The sequence below is a fragment of the Taudactylus pleione genome, unplaced genomic scaffold, assembly GCF_031769625.1.
Source record: "Taudactylus pleione unplaced genomic scaffold, aTauple2 ptg000290l, whole genome shotgun sequence".
In the NCBI taxonomy this organism is placed as follows: domain Eukaryota; kingdom Metazoa; phylum Chordata; class Amphibia; order Anura; family Myobatrachidae; genus Taudactylus; species Taudactylus pleione.
In genome coordinates, this window is record NW_028284692.1 from 4,187,638 (window position 1) to 4,202,862 (window position 15,225).

The window sequence follows — 15,225 nt, forward strand, 5'->3', positions numbered from 1 at the left end:
CGCAGTGCGGCCGCTGCGCGTGCGCAGGGCCTAAACATCGACCCGGTTGCGAGCGCTCAGCGCTTGCGAGCGGGTCTGAATGAGACCCTCTGTGCTCCCAGTCTCCTCTCTCACCTGATGTTACCTGGCTGCAGACTGATCTTACTGGTTTTATCCACCTTCTGAGCACGAATTCCTGATCTCTTGCCCAGTAGTTTCTGCATCGGCTCCTGCTGAAATAATCACTGTGAGAATAAAGCACAGAATTGGATGGTTCAAGTTCAGGGAACACTTACAAATATCAGAGATATCAGGAAGAATGGATAGTTAAAGCAGAAGATAATACATAAATGAGAAATAGGTAAGCACTGTGAGACTTAGAGGTGTAGAACAGGGGCGTTTCTAGAGAGGAGGGGGCCCGTGTGCAGTCTCCGACACGGGCCCCCTCCTCTTTGTCCGGCGGCCTGCAGCGCACTGAGCTCTGCGCACCCAGCGCCGGAGTTACAGACTCTGGGCACTAGAGTGCGCTCAGAGTCTATAGAGTATGTTCAGGTCACTGAGAAAATGGCCGTGGCGGCCATTATCCCTGTACTTCGCATGTGCAAGCGACGGGAAAATGGTCGCGGTGGCCATTTTCCAGTTGTTTTTACAGCGCCGGACCCCCACTCTGGGACCGGAGAGGTAAGTAATACTATGGGTGCAGGGTGTGCGGTGCGGGGCACCCCTGGACCCAGGGGCCCGTGTGCCCCGCACACCCTGCACCCATTATACTGTAGATACGCCCTTGGTGTAGAATGATCAGCTGAGGCTGAGAAAGAGATGACTCACCTATTTCCTGTCCTCTTTCAGGTCCTGGGCCTCTGTACAGGGAGATTGTCTTCTCCTGCAGGATGGGAAGATTCTTTGTGTCATTAACTGGAAGGAGAGGTAAGTACATTTTACATGACATCTTTATTTGGGCTGTATGCTCAGGGTATACTTACTGATCCATATGCTATAATGTAACATGGAAAGATAGTTGTGAGGGTGATTAGGCAGGACATATGGGTACATGTTGGATAGTGTGTGTGTGTGTGTGTGTGTGTGTGTGTGTGTGTGTGTGTGTGTGTGTGTGTGTGTGTGTGTGTGTGTGTGTGTGTGTGTGTGTGTGTGTGTGTGTGTATATAGGGGGGTGGGTATGCTGTGTTGCAGTGTGCATCAGTGCTAAAAATACTATGCATATGATAAATTCAACTCCTCAATATGTACAGTATCTACATTGGTTGCATAGTATAGAATAAGATACTTTTAAGTCATATTACAATGCTCAGCTTTTCAAATAAAGGCGGATTGCAGATCACCACAAAGCAGTCAGACTGTGCAGTATTCATGGAACACAGGGCCTGATTCACTACCGATCACAACTGCGAATGCAATAGCGATTACGCACACAGTCTCACTGCGATAGTATGCTAATCCATTGTGATCACTATGCCATCGCAGAACAACATAAGGACGCCCACTTTACCTTACGCACATCCGTAATGTTTAGCAAGACTGCAAAACCATCGATACAATAGAGTACCATCGCAACCTCACGCACATTTGCACAAAATCAGATCTAACTCAAAAATGACTAACTTCATTGCAAGCTATGAGTGCTCAAGCTGCGTAAGGCATCACAGTGGATAATTTATGCATGCCCCTGCAACGCGTTGAAATGCACTGGAACGTCTGCGTTTCGCCGACTACACCCCCGTCACCACCCACAAACGGTACTTCCTGTCAATCACTCTGCGATGGGTCTGCGTAGTCACAGTGATCGCAGACCCGATCGCAGTGGCTGGCTTGCGTGCGTAATCTCAGTTGCGATCGGTAATGTATCAGGCCCACAGTGTGTGTTTGACTGCTGGATGGGTAGCAGCCCTACACAATGATGGTCGATGATGTCATTGATGTACAAAAATATGGGAAAATAGAGCAAGACATTCTTAGTAGTGCTGATGTACCACACATGTCTCCCTAGCTAAGCATTGCCCATTAATGGCATAGAAACAGGTATATGACCATTTGGGCCTTGCAGTATGCTCTTTGCCCATATTTAAAGTGTGGTCTGGGGCAGGGCCGTAGGAAGGGTGGTGCGGCCGGTGCCTCCGCACAGGGCGGAATCCTCCAGCGGCACCGGCCACACAGTTCTCTGCGCCGGAGGTCTGCAGGAAGAGACCTCCGGCAGTGGCGTGCGCCGCACAGTGAAAATCAGCGTAGGATCCCGCCCTCACTCCTCCCCTCAGAAGGAAATGTCAGCACTCAGGGGGGGGGGGAGGGGGGCAGAGAATGAGCGAGAGGGGCACAGGGCGCACTGCAGTCCAGCTACGGTGCTGGTCTGTGGTTTAGCGATGTCTGGCATTGTTGCTATTATTAGACTGCATCTTGCACATTAGCTAACAAGATGTGCCATTGATGTTCAATCAACTAGGAATATAGAACAGGACATGTATTTTAGATTCATCATTTGCCAGGTTGATAGTTATTGTTCCCAGCATTACAGGGTTTATTTATTCCTCTCTCTACCCAGTGGCATCACTGGGGTAGGTGACAACCAGTGTGGCAAGTAAATGCGCATGCCAAAGATGTGTGTGTCCAATAAGGGGGCGTGGCCTTGCATGGAAGGAGCATGGCCTTGTGGCGCACCACTCTGGGGGTATGCCTAGCGATCCTGGAGATGCAGGACTGCCCCCAGAAATCCTCCCTGCACTGCTGGCTCCTCCTCAGTGACCGGGAGCTAGGCTGTGTGCACTAACATCACAATGCTGCGCCCGGATCCTGGTCAGTGAGGAGGAGCCAGCATTTTGGCGGTGACACTCGGTGTGGTCCGCACCCCCTAGTGATGCCACTGTCTCTATCTTCATCTTTCTAAGGAGTCTTTTCATTATCACTTAATTTCTAGAAAAGCAGGTGAAATTAACTCTCTCACCTGCTTTTGTAGACATTAAGGGGTATATTTACTGGCATCTTACAACCCTGCTACTCAGCCCACCTCAAAAATTGTGTACTTTTTATAGCCTGCCTCTGCCTTCCAGTGTATAAGGGCAGGAAGGACATACACTGTAAGCAGGAGAGAGCCCAGATAAGGCAGCTCACTCTTGATGCGAGGGAAACATGACCCATTATAATGCAGATGGGGTGTGTATGCATCACATACTGTGCTGGGGACAGAACTGTGGATTGGACATTAATATGACCTTATATAAATGGGTCTGACCATGTTGTGGTACTGTGTGTAATATGTAGAAACTGTATATACAAATGTTTGTGCCTTTCAGTGCATAATATCTCTAAAGCCTGATATGTTACGTATAAGATGCATATGACATATGTATCTGATGTTATAATGTGTGGTGAGGAGGCAGGGGGAGACATCCCCCATCCCACTGGAATGTACAGGCAGACAAGTATCTGGGTATGACTGATGATATCATCCATAGGAAGTTACAAAGCTGATAATCCCCACAGCCCCCCCACCCCTCTCTAAGCTCTAGACAGGAAGCTAGAATCAGCTGAATGGCTTGTGACATCACAAATTACTATGAGGGGTTAACAGGGACTTCTTCTATAGCCCCAGGGGAGTCAGCGCTCTTATCAACATGATTAAGTTTCCTTTGTACCAAAGTGGACATTGCGAGACTGGTCAGCACCGATATCCACAGGGAGGGAGCAGGGAATAATATGATCACTAACTGTACAGACTGCATTCAAATCACCCAATAGCAGGGCTCAGGGGTGTCACCAAATCGTGGGAAAATTAGAGTTTTCATAATGGCAAGTGCAAGGGGTTTTTAAGGAGGTCTGACCTGAGACCTGGGTGGAGTGGAGGTCCTAGCCTGAGTGGTAGGACCCAGGCTGGCCAAAGGAGTCGGGAGATCCTGCCAGCCTGCCATCCAGGGAGCTAACGCGTATGCTCCAACTGGAGGGGGTCCCGTGAGGTGCGACTGGTGTGCTAGCTGGAGCTAGGTGATTGGTCGGCACACCCTGCTTTTGGCGAGCAGAGGACCATCAGGCCAAGTGGCCGTGAACCGCAAGTCAGGGAAGGAGAAGCCATTTCCCAGAGAAGCGTGGAGCCACACAGCAGCCTCGCACAAGTGTGGTGTCCCCAGCCCAGGCGGGTAAGCCGGACCTAGTAGCTGTCCACCTTTCTAACACTAAAGGGACCTCTGCTATAGGGACATGTGTCTGGGTTCCCCAAGGTTTAGCTAATACTACTGGCATTTCTGTATATATTGTATATAGTTGTAGTTGCTGATTTCACATGTAGAAGTAGAGTGTATGTGTAAAATAAAGGTATCGTTATACCTTTGCTATTGTGTCATTTCCTGTGCGGTCTAAAGGGACTCATAAAAGGACCCGGGGTACTGTTTGAGAGAGAGCTATAACCTTACTGCCTTTCTCAAGGCGGTGAACGGTCGACAGGGCGAAAATAACGCACGCATAAACTCGGGATCCTCACACCTGGAGCAACCAATCAGAATCTACTTAACATTTAACTAGCACCTATTAGAAGATAATAGCTAGAATCTAATTGGTGGTTATGGGCAACATCTCCACTTCTAAAAACTCTCACATTAGTAAACTTACCCCTAATGGTGGGTACACACTACACGATATGCTCCCTGAGCGATATCGTGTAGTGTTGTCCCCGGCAGGCTGTGCTCAATGTCGTTCATGACATTGACCACAGCCGCTGAACGATATCATTAACGATATCGTTCAGCGCCGGGCTCTCTCCCCCATTCCCTGACATGCAGCAACCTGACGAGATCGTCAGGTTGGCCTGCATGTCAGCCCGATGAACGATAATGACGAACGACCCACGGGAACGCGCGTTGTCGTTATCGTTCATCTTTTTGGGGTTAAAAATGGATGATAAAGTGGACGACTGAACGATAACGATATCGTTCAGTCGTCCACTTTATCGCCCAGTGTGTACGCACCTTAAGTGTCCGGACCATTCATCAAAAAGATAATGCAGTTAATATCACAGATATCTCCTGCTTACCTTTCTCTCCCGAAATGGCCCGCTGTCCCCATACACTAGTATGGGGACAGAATTTATAAAGCTCCGAAAATACAATATTTTCGTAGCTTGACTGCGGGAGCATTCATCATCTTCAGATGGCATATGCTCCTGCTCGTGGCGTGCACCCAGGTCCTTTCGGATCTATCTGCTCTTGTCCGGCTCCTTTCGCCGGATATCGCGGCTTTGTGCGCCTGCTTGAACCCAGGGTCACTTTGTAGTGCTAAGTTTCACTGCTCACGGCGAGTTAGTATGTTAATTACATAATCAATAGACCCCCAAATCTCTCCCATGTCAGCCTTACATATCTCTCTATTACAGAGGTAGCATTACTATTGTGGGCACTAATACAGGGGCATTACTACTAGGGGCATTTATACAGAGGGCTCTACTACAGGGGCCATGGCTACTGGGGGCATTACTATTGGGGGCACAACTACAGGGGTATTACTACTGGGTGCATTTATACAGGGGTCATTACTATTGGGGACACTACCACAGGAGACACTACTAATGGGACTATTGCATAGGGGGCACTGCATGAGGGGCACTACTACTGGGGGTACTGACACTACTGGGGGCACTGACACTACTGGGGGCTCTGCATAAGGTCCCCATTGTGCATACACCCAGTCCGTCACATTTAATAGGGGCCCCCACAGACATTAATCCGGCCCTGCTCTTTCTCTCTCCCCCCCCTTCATTTAACAACTTATTTTTATGTCTTAGAGATTTCCAGCATATTTTCATGTGGTTATTGATTACCCCAGGAGCCTGTTGTTTACTACCTCTGAATAACAGGAGGAAGTATGCTACCAGGGGTGGTAATGTGTGGAGCATGCCGGGGTGCACAGGAACAGGGGATTGCTGGTGGGTGTTTGTGCGCATTGCTATAGCTTTTATCAATACTCTGTTTTGGCAGCACAAGGCAAGAAATTACACTTCCTAACACGTATCAAGTAGTAAACAACGGAGAAATCACAGATTTTTCCACTGTATATTTTTTCATTACAACCATGTTCCTCTCCCTTAGAGGCTGAGCACATAATTAATTTGTTAAGCAATGCTTTGTTACAAATATAACACATCTTAGAATGGCATTATGCTTTCCTACAGTGCTGTTGACGTCATATGACAAGTTCATGTACTTTCAGTGCAAGCGCACCCATTACCAGATCGTGCATGCATAGCCTGAGTATTCCAATAGTGATCAGTGCACATGTGCTGCCATACTACTTGGCATATATGCAGCTGTAAAAAAAATGTTTTATTGCACATGTGCATCCTTTCCATCTTGTGCATGGACAGAGGGCCTGATTCAGAGCTGCTCGTAAGCGGCCGCTCGTTCGTTCCGACCGATGTTCGCACAACTGCGCATGCGTACGGATTTTAATACGCATGCGCGAACCAGTCAGTGCGGCCGAAAATCGTGTGCTTGCTAAATAGCGAATGCCTGCTATTTTGAGTGACAGAATGAGGCGTTTGTGGGTGGTAACAGGGGAAGGTGCTTGAAAACGGGGAGTGGAGATCCGAACGCAGGCTTGCCAAAAGGTCAAAACGGGTGTTTTAAGGGTGTGCATAATTAACAAAGCAGCGTCATTGCCCACGTCACTTGGTTGTTTTATAGTTAGAACTGCTCGCATGATTGTGGTAGGAAAAACCAACCACAAGAATAGAGAGCAGTTCATACGCCGTCCGATGTACTCGATTAATCTAATAAATAGCGGACATGACGTATGATGCGAGCGGCCAGGGGGCGCTTTTTTCAAAATTACGTTCGCATGTTTCGTTCGCTCGTTCAGACATAGAGGCGTGAACAGACCACAAAGAGCGAACAGTTAATCTAAAAAACCAGCCCCTTTTTCTGGACGAGCGAGCGCAAATAGCGTCCGGCTCTGAATCAGGCCCAGAGTGAATAACACTTTCTTTACTTTGCATGCGTGGCCTTACCGGCTCATGCGTTGTTACTAGGGGTGAGCGGGTTCGGATTTCTGAAATCCGAACCCCCCGAACCCCCCCCGATCCGAGGCCGATCCGAGTCAGGCTCGACTTTTCCCGCCTTAATCGGATCTGAAATCGAGGCAAAACGTCATCATCCCGCCTTCCGGGTCTCGTGGGTTTTGGATTCTATATAAGGTACCCGCGTCGGCGCCATTTTCTCACTCGGCTGTGGACAGTGAAGAGGGAGGGTGGGAGATAGGGCTGGCTGGGCTGTGTAGTGTAGTGCAGTGTTGTGTTGTGCTGCACTGCTGTTGTCCATAGGGGCTGTGTCCACTCCTCCAAAGTCCATAGGGGCTGGCTGTGTTGTGCTGTGCTGCTGTTGTCCATAGGGGCTGTGTCCACTCCTCCAAAGTCCATAGGGGCTGGCTGTGTTGTGCTGTGCTGCTGTTGTCCATAGGGGCTGTGTCCACTCCTCCAAAGTCCATAGGGGCTGGCTGTGTTGTGCTGTGCTGCTATTGTCCATAGGGGCTGTGTCCACTCCTCCAAAGTCCATAGGGGCTGGCTGGACTGTGTTGTGCAGTCAGATGTCCATAGGGGCTGTGTCCACTCCAAAGTCCTGTGCAGTGTCCCAGTCCTAAAGGGGTGCTGTAGTGTTGTCCAGGGGGTGCTCTGTCCATCAGGGGTGCTCCCCCCAAGTGCAAAAAAAAATAATATTTTTTCTGTGTTTGTGAATTGTTTGCGCAGTAGCCGCACGTGCATCAACAAAGCAACGCCAAGCGTGCGCCTGTGTCATAAGTAAAGGGCCGGCTGGCTCATCCATTAAAGGGTGCTGTAACCCCCAAAGTGCACTCCAAATAATTATAATATATATATTTTTTCTGCGTTTGTGAATTATTGTGTACGCAGTAGCCGCACGTGCATCAACAAAGTAGCGCCAAGCGTGCGCCTGTGTCATAAGTAAAGGGCCAGCTGGCTTGACTGTTAAAAGGTGCTGTAACCCTCAAAGTGCACTCCAAACAAAAATAATTTTTTTTTTCTGTGTTTGTGAATTGTGTGCACTGTGGCTGGACGTGCATCAACAAAATAGCAGCGCCAAGCGTGCGCCTGTGTCCCATAAGTAAAGGGCCGGCTGGCTCATCTCTTAAAGGGTGGTGTAACCCCCAAAGTGCACTCCAAAAAAAATAAAAAATATATGTTTTGTGTTTGTGAATTGTGTGCGCAGTAGCAGCACGTGCATCAACAAAGTAGCGCCAAGCATGCGCCTGTGTCCCATAAGTAAAGGGCCGGCCGGCTCGTCTGTTAAAGGGTGCTGTAACCCCCAAAGTGCACTCCAAAAAAAAAAAATATATATTTTTTTGTGAATTGTGTGCGCAGTAGCCGCACGTGCATCAACAAAGTAGCGCCAAGCGTGCGCCTGTGTCATAAGTAAAGGGCCGGCTGGCTCATCCGTTAAAGGGTGGTGTAACCCCCAAAGTGCACTCCAAACAAAATAAAAAATTATTTTCTGTGTTTGTGAATTGTGTGCACTGTACATGCATCCTCAAAGCAGCAGCGCCCAGCGTGCATCTGTGTGTTAAAGGGTGGTGTAACTCCACAAAAAATAAAAAAATCTTTTTTTTCTGTCTTTGTGAATTGTGTGCACTGTAGCTGCACGTGCATCAACAAAGGAGCAGCGCCAAGCGTGCGCCTGTGTCCCATAAGTAAAGAGCCGGCTCGCTCATTTCTTAAAGGGTGGTGTAACCCACAAAGTGCACTAGTCTCCAACAAAAATAAAAAATTATTTTCTGTGTTTGTGTGCGCCTTAGCCGCACGTATATATCAATATAACATAAATGGAGGACCAAACTTTCTCCGATAAAAATAAAATAGGGAAAGATCAAGAACTACTTCCTCCTAGTGCTGAAGCTGCTGCCACTAGTCATGACATAGACGATAACATGCCATCAACGTCGTCTGCCAAGACCGATGCCCAATGTCATAGTAGAGGGCACATACAATCCCAAATGACAAAGTTCAGGAAAATTACCTTAAAAAAAACATTTAAATCATCTGAGGAGAAACGTAAACTTGCCAATATGCCATTTACGACACGGAGTGGCAAGGAACGGCTAAGGTCTTTCCCTATGTTCATGACTAGTGCTTCAGCTTCACATGATGATGGAAGCCCTCCTCCCGCTAAAAAAATCAAACGAGTTAAGCTGGCAAAAGCACAGTGAAGAACTGTGCGTTCTAAGAAGATATCACAAATCTCCAAGGAGAGTCCAAGTGTGGTGGCGGTTGCGATGCCTGACCTTCCCAGCACTGGACGGGAAGAGGTGGCTCTTTCCACCATTTGCACGCACGCTGCAAGTGCTGAAAGGAGCACCCACAGTCCACTTGCTGATATGCAAATTGAAGATGTCACTGTTGATGTACAACAGGATGAGGATACTGGTGTAGCTGGCGCTGAGGAGGAAGTTGGTGAGGAGGATTCTGATGGTGATGTGGTTTGTTTAAATCAGGCTCTGGGGGAGACAGTTGTTGTCCGTGGGATGAAAAAGCCCATCACGGTCATACCTGGGCAGAAGACCAAACATTCCACCTCTTTGGTCTGGCAATATTTCTATCCAAATCCGGACAACTGTCTTGCCATATGTACCATATGTAAAGGTGAAATAAGTAGGGGTAGGGACGTCAACCACCTAGGAACATCCTCCCTTATACGGCACCTGCAGCGCGTTCATAAAAAGTTACTGTCAAGTTCAGAAACTTTGGCTAAGACCATAAGCAGTTCAGGGACACCTAAAATCCTGTTGTCCTGTTGTATCCAAGCGCCTGCAAACCACACCATCAACTCCCTCCTCGTCAATTTCCTCCTTAGTAAGGATCGGAAGTAGTCCTGCAGGCCATGTCACTGGCATGACTGACTCTCCTATCCGGGATTCCTCCGGAGGATGCTGCATTGCTACGCCTACTGCTGCTGCTGTTGCTGCTGCTGGGAGTTGGTCATCAACCCAGAGAGGAAGTAGGAACACCACTACTTTTACTAAACAATTGACCCTCCAACAGTCCTTAGCGAGGAGGATGAAGTACGACAGCAGTCATCCTGAAGCAAAACGTATAACTGAGGCCTTGACTGCTATGTTGGTGTTAGACGTGCATCCAGTATCCGCCATTAGTGCAGTGGGATTTAGACAATTGATGAAGGTAGTGTGTCCCCGGTTCCAAATCCTGTCTAGATTCCACTTCACTAGGCAGGCGATACCGAGACTGTACAGAAACGTCAGAAAAAGTGTCCTCAGTGTCCTGAAAAATGCGGTTGTACCCAATGTCCACTTAACCACAGACATGTGGACAAGTGGAACAGGGCAGACTAAGGACTATATGACTGTGACAGCCCACTGGGTAGATGTATCACCTTACGCAGCAACAACAGCAGCGTCACCAGTAGCAGCATCTCAGAAACGCCAGCTCGTTCCAAGGCAGGCTACGCTGTGTATCACCAGTTTCAGTAAGAGGCACACCGCCGACAACCTCTTAGAGAAACTGAGGGAAATCATCGCCCAGTGGCTTACCCCACTTAGACTCTCCTGGGGATTTGTGATATCTGACAACGCCACCGATATTGTGCGGGCATTACATCTGGGCAAATTCCAGCACGTCCCATGTTTTGCTCACACAATAAACTTGGTGGTGCAGAATTTTCTGAAAAGCGACAGGGGTGTGCAGGAGACGCTTTGGGTGGCCCGAAAAATTTCTGGCCACTTTCGCCATTCAGCGACTGCGTGCGCCTGTGTCATAAGTAAAGGGCCGGCTGGCTTGTCCGTTAAAGGGTGCTGTAATCCCCAAAGTGCACTCCAAACAAAATAAAAAATTATTCTTTTTTTTTCTGTCTTTGTCAAATGTGTGGGCTGTAGCCGCACCTGCATCCTCAAAGCAGCAGCAACATGCGTGCGTCTGTCTGTTAAAGGGTGGTGTATCCCTCAAAGTGCTCTCCACAAAAAATAAAAAATTCTTTTTTTTTCTGTCTTTGTGAATTGTGTGGGCAGTAGCCGCACCTGCATCCTCAAAGCAGCAGCGACAAGCGTGCATCTGTCTGTTAAAGGATTACATCGGTGACAGCATCCAAGTAGGCATGTCAGACAGTCCGTACCTGTACTGGCAGGAAAAAGAGGCAATTTAGAGGCCCCTGTACAAACTGGCTCTATTTTACCTGAGTTGCCCCCCCTCCAGTGTGTACTCCGAAAGAGTGTTTAGTGCAGCCGGGAACCTTGTCAGCGAAAGGCGTAGGAGGTTGCTTCCACAAAATGTGGAGAAGGTGATGTTCATAAAAATTAATTATCAACTCTTCCAGGGAGACCAGCCTCCAGAACGTACAAAGGGACCTGTGATGGTGGATTCCAGTGGGTATGAATTAAAACTCTGTGAGGATGAGGATGTACACAACACTGAAGAGGGTGAGGAAACGGTGGATGAGGAGGATGAGGACGACATCTTGCCTCCGTAGAGCCAGTTTGTGCAGGGACAGATTAATTGCCAGCTTGTTTTGTGGGGGCCCAAACGAACCAATCATTTCAGCCACAGTCGTGTGGCAGACTGTGGCGCTGAAATGATTGGTTTGTTAAAGTGTGCATGTCCTGTTTATACAACATAAGGGTGGGTGGGAGGGCCCAAGGACAATTCCATCTTGCACCTCTTTTTTTTCTTTGCATTATGTACTGTTTGGGGTCTAGTTTTTCAAACTGCCATCCTGTCTGCCACTGCAGTGTCACTCCTAGATGGGTCACGTGTTTGTGCCGCCGACTCGTGTCGCTTAGCATAGTCATCCAGCTACCTCGGTGCAACCTTTTGGACATAAAACACTATTGTGATGTGTGAGGTGTTCAGAATAGACTGGAAATGAGTGGAAATTAAGGTTATTGAGGTTAATAATAGCATAGGAGCAGAAAAACCCACAAATTCTGTGATTTTAGCTGTTTTTATGCTTTTTAAAAAAAAAATACAGATCCAAAACACAAAACCCAGAATCCAAAACACGGAAGGGTGGTTTTGGCAAAACCAATCCAGATCCAAAACACGAAGAAAGATCCAGATCCAAAACCAAAACACAAAACACGAAAAGTGGCCGGCGCACACCCCTAGTTGTTACAAGACGCGCGGGCACGACTTGTCTCGCTCTAGCAGTTCACTTTCTCCTGCTATTGTTCCTGTTTCATCAGTTGCTAGGCGATCTGCACATCACAGGAGGTCACGTGTTTTCCACAGCACAGCATGATTGGTTACTTCCCCTATTTGTGCACGCTGGCCTTTTGCTGCCTCGCCAACTATAGCATTCCTTTTGGTTCTCTCGGCTCTGCTGCATGGTCAGCATTCTGTGCTTTCTTGCTACATTGTGTCCTGGTTCTCCAGCGGTATTGCCTAGCCACCAATTATCAGCTTCCTAGTCGTACCAGCAGCTTCCGTGCTGCCACCGGCTCACCAGCCACTGTATCGACTTCCCAGCCGCACCAGCAGCTTCCGTGCTGCCACCGGCTCACCAGCCACTGCATCGGCTTTCCAGCTGTACCAGCAGCTTCTGTGCTGCCACCGGCTCACAAATCACTGCATCGGCTTCCCAGTTGCACCAGCAGCTCCGTGCTGCCACCAGCTCCCAAGCCACTCCATCAGCTTCCCAGCCGCACCAGCAGCTTCCCTGCTTCTATCGGCTCTAAAAGCCACATCTCAAGTACACCAACTTGTGTACCGGCCCCCAAGCTGCACCATTGACTCTCAAAGCCACATCTTAAGTACACCAAGTTGTGTACTGGCTCCCAAGCCGCACTATCGGCTCTCAAAGCTGCATCTCAAGTACAGAAACTTGTGTACCGGCTCACAAAGCTGCATCTCAAGTACACCAACTTGTGTACCGGCTCCTAAGCTGCACCATCAGCTCTCAAAGCCGCATCTCAAGTAAACCAACTTGTGTACCGGCTCCCAAGCCTCACCATCAGCACCTCAGCCGCATCATCGGCTCCCAAAGCCACAACATCTATTCCTTTACTCCTACTACCAGCTCAAAGCTGCACCATTTGCACCTTAGCCAAACTATTAGCTCTCAAAGCTGCACCATCAATTCACTTGTATCTGTTACTGGCTCAAAGCTGCACCATTGGCTTCTAAGTGGCATCGTTGGCTCTCAAAGCCAAAATTTCCTGCACATCGGCACTCAAGCGCATCACCGGCTCTCCAGCCACACCATCGGGTCTCTAGTTGCCTCATTGACACTTCCTGTTCCAAACTGCTCACCTCACCACTGGATCCCATCAGACACTCGCGTAAGCCGCTACTACTCTAAGTATCAAGTCCTTTGCGGCCACCTAAGTACCGGTGAACGTCTTTAGCTCTAAGGGAACAACGGGTGGCTGTTAGTGGCGGAAGACCTCGCTAGGCCGGGTTCTAGGGGGCTTACTCGGAGAAGTCTTTGGGATTCATAACATGCGTGTGCACACTCCAACCAGCATTGAAGAAGTATTTCATAGTGGTGAAAGGCTGGATATATGCACATTGTTATTCACAAAAGTCTTCGCCAGACAGCTGGTTTATGCAAGAGGTGTCACTAGCAGGATGCACGTGATAAATAATGCGGAAAAGAGTATGCAAGAAATGGTGAAAGATGCAGGTAAATTTGTTGTCAAATATGCACCAAATGGTAAATAGACCCCTATGTCTTTATAAATAATGAATATAAATAATATCTTTCATAGGATTTTTACTTATATTCTCTAATTCTCTTATATTCTCTAATTCTATATTCTCCATGTACCCACTAATGTCATAGCAAGGATTCTGGATTCAGTTTCCCAAACCTGACTGCTGGGAAACCTAAACCTCAAGGTCATATTATGGATCTTTCTTAATAAAATTCAGATAACAGTTTAGTTACCTCTATAGAACTATTTATATCAGAAGGTACAAAAATGTGCAGGAAGATGTTCTTCTCCCCCAGGTTCCCCTCTCCTACACTGTCCCCTCATTATGTCATCTTTCTCTACATTGAGTAAATAATAGATTGTTTCTTACCATCCTTGGTGTGAATTGGTGGTAAAGGGGCATCCATCCTGCCCCGGAACATTTTCCCATCTGAACTGCAAATATCGGTTTTCTCCTGCTGGTGCTGGGTAGAAAACAAAGTAAAGTGAAAAGTATAGTATGAGAAAGTGTGTGCAGTAGAGAGATGTGAGCAGGATAACACAGGTTATGGGGAATAAATAGCAGTTGCTCTAGTTAATGTTGCAGTAGATCAGAAGTGCCATAAAAGTAGAGTAAAAGAGGACATATAGTAAGCTAGAGAAATATGGTAAAGGGACAGGAATAAAACAGTGACAGTAATTTGCCAATATCCTCATTATTTCATGTATGTCTTCTTTCTCTTACCTTAAGGGCAACGACCAAACTTTCCTGACGTGTAGATGGAATGATACTCTGCAACTTTCCATGACGCTGGAAGGATAGAGTGTTACGGCCACCAGAGCTCCGGGAGACTGCCAAAAAAACAGTACGCTCAGGAATGCAGACACTAATAAATAAAAAGATTTCGTACAGTTACATATTACTTAGCCATGATTACAGATGAGCAAAATTGCAGCAAACTGTGTGTAAGAGTTTTGTAGCAGAAAAGACCATTATGGAGAAGTTTGGATCTCAGAACGAGGCAAAATGTCATCTTTCACATACACCTTTTTCCTGAGATCCAATTTGGCAGGAAGATCTGAGCCAAAACCGAACCGTTCATCTCTAGTTTTACAGACTATTATATAACTCTAAAAGATGGGGAACATAAAAAGGGTGCTTTTTATATACTGTAGTTCTCATGGTATACAATCAAGTCCTGGAGTTTTGATGCCAGGGAAAGACCGAACAGTTGCATCATAGTTCTCATGGTATACAATCAAGTCCTGGAGTTTTGATGCCAGGGAAAGACCGAACAGTTGCATCAACCTCCTCTAACAGTCTCAGTAAGCCCTGGCCTCATCTGGCAAAGGAGGCAGCTATGATTCCTATTCATCTACAGTGCAGGTCACACAGGAATTATAAAGATTATAAAGCCTAGAAGAATCCAACCCATACAGCCAGATTAGTCAAATCCAGGTGTCTAATTGAAATTCTTTACATCTAGAGAAGGCTTAAGTTCAGCAACATGCTTAATCAGGGTACCCCACAAAAATGTTTGCAGCCTTCAGTTTAGATCCAGCCCCCATTCACATCAGCCAGAAATGGCTTAAGCTTCCAAACGGGGT

General features: G+C 47.5%; 1 long non-coding RNA gene across 1 annotated transcript; it reads right to left on the minus strand.

Annotated features, from left to right (window-relative positions):
* Window positions 1–868: 868 nt before the first annotated feature.
* LOC148511830 (uncharacterized) lies at window positions 869–14,429 on the minus strand. Its single transcript, XR_015880227.1, has 3 exons — window positions 14,363–14,429; window positions 14,009–14,102; window positions 869–894 (listed from the first exon to the last, which is right to left on the minus strand). It is a non-coding gene; the product is annotated as an uncharacterized LOC148511830 (long non-coding RNA).
* Window positions 14,430–15,225: the final 796 nt, after the last annotated feature.